The following is a 5,404-nucleotide window of genomic DNA, read 5'->3' as shown; positions in this document are numbered from 1 at the left end:
CTATTTTTTTTTCCACCGGGTCTCAGGGTGAGCACCATTGCATGTGACGTCTCCAAGAGGTGAATCTGTTTCCTTTAGCACTTTGGAACCCCCAACATCAGTCACCTTTTAGCTCTGTTACAGTCTCAGGGATGGGTGCCCTATGTAGGGCCTCCTCTGGGAGAAGCAGATCCCTGTTTGGTGAGATACCTCCCTACTATGTCACCACATCAGGGATGGTGTTTTGTTTTTGTGAGACCATGTCTCAGCCTCTTCTACCCATTTGATGTGGTCCTTTTACCTTTTGTTGTGGAGATTTTTTTCAGAGGGAAATGATCCATTTGTAGCTGGAGATTTGGTGTGTCTGTGGGCGGGGATGAGTTCAAGATCTTTCTATAAACCCAGCTTTGTCTAAGATCAATTTCTACTGGGATAGTTAAGATTAGCCTCTTGACTCATCTGCTTAGAACAGGAAAGGGTTTACCTTTCCTGGAAAAAAGTAGATCACTTTTTTTTAAATAAATGTCTATTTTAATGTTTTTTCACAATAGAATAAATACTTCTCTTGATGACTGTAGACACATAAGGCTGTTTGGTGGTATTCAGAACCACCACAGAAATGGTGGTCTTCCTGATCAGTGTGTAATCTTAAGTAATTAAGGAATTACTTCTCTGAAACTGCTGTCAAACCAGCAGGATTGCATTTATGCATCCATCATTTTCAGCATTGTTGGTAACTGGGCCTATTTGCCCCAAATAACTTTGCCTCCTTGTGTCACAAGGCCCAGCTCACTCACGCTCACCTCAATTACAGTGCCTTTGGTAATAACACCCAAAGTTGTATGTAGTGGGGATGAAGGATTCTTTTTTACACCAAGTATTGGCAGGCCAAAGGTGGCTTTCAATTCAGGATGTGTTACATGGGCCTTTTTGAAATGTAAGCCCATTGGTCTAATGAATCTTTCATATTTAGGTGGTTTTCCAGTAAAGCCGTCTCCAACAAAGCAGACTTCAATGACCATCCTCTTCCATGCTTGCTTCTTTCTCTTTCCTGTTCTAACAACTTTTAATACTTCTGTTTCTCCCTGGGCACGAACTTTGGGTAAAGCAACTTCCCATTTTCCTGCTTTCTCTTTTCGTTTTTTTTAATCATATTGGAAAGTACTTTAGCTCGGGACTGTCCCTCTCTGTCCAGTAGATACACAGGTACTGCTCCTTGTGGAGTCTTTTGTTTGGTGTTTCTCTTTTCATGCATCTCGATAGTCTTTTTCATTTGTATTTTCTCAGCATGGCGCTGTTTATGGTAGAGGTTAGCTTTCAGACCAATCATCTTTTTTGCCTTCTTTGAACGTTCATGAGCCTCTCGACCTTTCTTTTTTTCTCATGGTAATCCAAACGATAGCCATATCGCTTCCGGTGTAACTCAGTATATTCATTTTGTGGCATGGTGACAGCCGCAGAGCCATTGGGTGCAGCTGCCGGGGAGCGAAGAAGCTCTCAATTTTCGGGTCTCCCAGACCCGCGAACTGACTCCACGCTTTTTTTTTTAAAGGATTTTATTTATTTATTTGTCTGTCAGAGAGAGAGCACAAGTGGAAGAGAAGCAGGCTCCCCACTGAGCAGGGAGCCCAATGCAGGACTTGATCCCAGGGCCCTGGGATCATGACCTGAGCTGAAGGCAGATACTTAACTGACTGAGCCACCCAGGCAGCCCAGGATCACTTTTAGACCTTTTTTTTTTTCTTACATATGATGTCTACTACATAATACAAAAATTAAAAGACTTGTGAAGACGCAAGAAAATATATCCCATAATTTAAGAAAATATCAATAAAAGCAGATACACATACATCCAGATACTAGATTGACAAAGACAGGAGAAAAATTGACCAAAACCAAATATTTTATAGCTAAAATATTTAAGATTTTAAATGAGTTTTAACATTAGCTTGAAAAGACAAAAGACCTGCTTATGGAACTCAAGGGTAGGTCAATAAAGAAACTGAGGCCCAAAGAGAAAACAACAAAGCATATGGGACATAATACAGGGATACAGACAAGTGGTTTAATAGGTTTATAACTGGAGTATCAAAAAAAGGATGTTATAGAGCATGGCACAGAAGCAATATTTGGAAAGGTAACTGCTAAGAGGTTTCTAAAATAGATACATCAACCTGCATATTCAAGAATCACAGAGAACAGAGCACCAAATAAATACAAAGAAAACTGCTAAGCACAGGTAGTGGCAAGTGGATGTGCAGTTCATATTTCATCAGCCAAAAGTGGTCAAATGACCATACATCAATGCAAGTGTTTAAGAAGAAAGGAAGGGATAATAAAATATTGGTAACAACAATGAACCTCCACATGCATATTACTGTACAGTTTTAATCTTACTGAATCTGTCCCTTTAGGAATCTTTTCTACAGTCATCTACATTTGATTTGTGTGTTAAAGAAAGAATAAAATAAATATGAATATGGTAAATTTCAAAAAGATGAATTGCTATAGTCTTTACTTTTTCAGTACTAGTCTTCTGCCATGTCACTTGAGGTATTCAGTCAGTCACTGCCAAAATACTTGGACTTACCTTCTCCCCTTTCTGAATTTTCTATGGTGCAGCCATTTGGAAATAGTGTGAAGTAAAAGGCTATGCCAGTGTTGATAATTACTATGTTATTTCAATTATTTAACATATACATATATAACACATATTTATTGGACACCTACTAATTTTCATGCTCTGGTTTAGGTCCCAGAGACAAAATTATTTTGAATTTTATTTGGGAGGGAGATGATTTTAAAAATAAGTAAAATATATATTATTGGATAAGCCTGGAAAGGAAAATGGAGGCTTGTGGTTTAAAAATGGTAGCCATGGAAGCATCACTGAGAGGGTGACATCTGAAGACAGTAGGGAGTAAACAAGGAAGGAAGCTCTTTGAGGAGGCAGAGATGGCAGGTAGAAAAATCCCTGCAGTAGGTACATGTGTACTTGATGTGCTCAAGGAAGAATAAATCAGCAAATGTGACAGAAGGGGAAAGAATAGTATGTGCTGGGAAGCAGGGTGTATTGGAGTTGAGGTCAGAGAGGCAAAGCAAGTCAGGCACCGAGGGTGGGATTGGTGTGATATTGCAATTACTGGGCTTTTTCTTTGGGTTATATTGGAACCCATTAGAAGGTTTTAGACAGGTGACAATCTGAATTAAAATTTAACAAAATCACTCTGACTTATGTAGAAGCTAGATTAAAAAGGGACCAGAACAGAAGTGGATTCAACAGTTAGGAAACAATTGAAATAATGAATGAGGGTGGTGGTTTGGACAAAGTAGGAACAGTGGACGTAGTGAGACAATGTTGATTTCCTTCAGTATTTGAAGACTGTGGTGATGAATATGCTTATAGAGATAGGTGTGGGTATGAGAGAAAGAAGGAATTCTGTAACTCTAGGGTTTTTGGCTGAATAATTAAAATGTTGGAAATACCATGATGAATAAGGAAGAGATTGTTAACTCAGCTGCCTGAGAGGCAGTTGGATACAGGAGTTTGAATTTGTGTTTTGTAGTAGGGGGCAGCTTTTAAGAAATGCTGAAAGGAGTTCTTCAAGTTGAAATAAAAGACCGCTAATTAGTAACATGAAAACATACAACACACTGGGAACTATAATCAAATAAAGAATGCTCTAATACTGTAATATGGTGTATTAACTACTCAACTAATATAACTTAACCACTAATATAAGGTTAAAGGACAAAACATCAAAAGTAAATTGTGACATTAAAAATAATCAGGGAGAGTAAAAGACTATTTTTTTTATGAGGTGGACACTGAGTTGTTATCAATGTTAAATAGATTATAAGATGTTTTATATAAGCCTCATGGTAACCATAAAGCAAAACCCTACAGTTGATACACAAAAGATAAAGATAAGGGAATTAAACCATACATAAAATCATCAATTCACAAAGGAAGACAGCAGCAAAAGAATTACAAGAAAAAAGCCAGAAAACAATAAGATAACATTACTAAGTCCTAACCTATCAATAATTACTTTAAATTCTACAATCAAAAGGCATAGAGTGGCTGAATGAATAAAAAACAAGACCCAACCATATGATATGTATAAGAGACCCAAATAGGCTCGAAGTAAAGAGACAAAGAAGGTCAGTATATCATGGTAAAGGGGTTAATTTATAAAAGGATATAATAATCATAAAAGTATATGCACCCAACATCAGAGCACCTAAATATATTAAGGAAATACACACAGATCTAAAGGGAAAAATTGACAACTATACAATAATAGGGAACTTTAATACCCCACTTTCAACACTGGATAGATCATTCAGACAGAAAATCAGTAAGGTAACATTGGACTTGAAATATACTTTAGACCAAATGGATCTAACCTATATATAGAACATTCCTTTCAACAGCAGAATACACATTCTTCTCAATGCACATGGAACATTCTCCATTCTCCAGGATAGAGCATGTGCTAAGTCATAAAACAAGTCTTAGCAAATTTAAAAAGACTGAAATCTTACCAAGTATCTTTTCTGACCACCATTATATGAAAGAAAAGGAAATTCACAAAAATGTAGAAATTAAACAGCACATTCCTGAAAGCCATACAGAAAGAGCTCCTTGACAGTTGTCTCAGCAGCAATTTTTTTTGGATAGGACACCAAAGCACAAGTAAAGAAATGAAATGAAGCAAGTGGGACTACATTAAATTTAAAAGTTCTGTATAGCAAAAGAATCAGCAAAATGAAAAGGTAACCTACAGAATGAGAGAAAATATTGGCAAATCATATAGTTGATAAGGAGTTGCTATCCAAAATATAGAAAGAACTCATAAGCATCAGTAACAACCAACCCAAAGAAGACACACAAATGACCAGATTCATGAGAAGGTGCTCAACATTACTAATCATGAGGAAAATGCAAATCAAAACCCTGATGAAATACTACCTCATATCTGTTAGAATGTGTAGTATCAAAAAGACAAGAAATAACAAGTGTTGGGTAAAGATGTGGGGGAAAGGGAACCTTTATGCAAATGTCCATTGATAGAGGAATGGATAAAGAAAATGTAATTGCATACACACACACAGATAGATGGATAGATATATGATACACACACAGTGGAAAGCCATTTGGCCATAAAGAAGGAAATCCTGCTATTTGCAACAACAGAGATGGACATTGAGGGCATTATGCTCGGTGAAATAAGGCAGAGAAAGACATACTTCTTTTGTTGTTAAAAACATTTGAGTATATAATACAGTACGATCAACTATACTCACCATGTTTTACATTAGATTCTTAGACCTTGCTCACTTTATAGCTGCAAGTTTGTACCCTTTTACCATCTTTCCCTTTTTCTCTTACCTCTCTATCCCTGGCAATTACTTTTCTCTT

General features: G+C 36.9%; 1 pseudogene; it reads right to left on the bottom strand.

Moving 5' to 3' along the window:
- Positions 1–663: 663 nt before the first annotated feature.
- On the bottom strand, positions 664–1,425 carry LOC114203615 (ribosome biogenesis protein NSA2 homolog pseudogene; annotated as a pseudogene).
- Positions 1,426–5,404: the final 3,979 nt, after the last annotated feature.

This window comes from Eumetopias jubatus, unplaced genomic scaffold (assembly GCF_037043125.1).
Source record: "Eumetopias jubatus isolate StellerSeaLion01/CBP00866 unplaced genomic scaffold, mEumJub1_p1.0 scaffold_7, whole genome shotgun sequence".
Lineage (NCBI taxonomy): Eukaryota > Metazoa > Chordata > Mammalia > Carnivora > Otariidae > Eumetopias > Eumetopias jubatus.
This window is presented reverse-complemented; position numbering and strand designations above follow the sequence as displayed.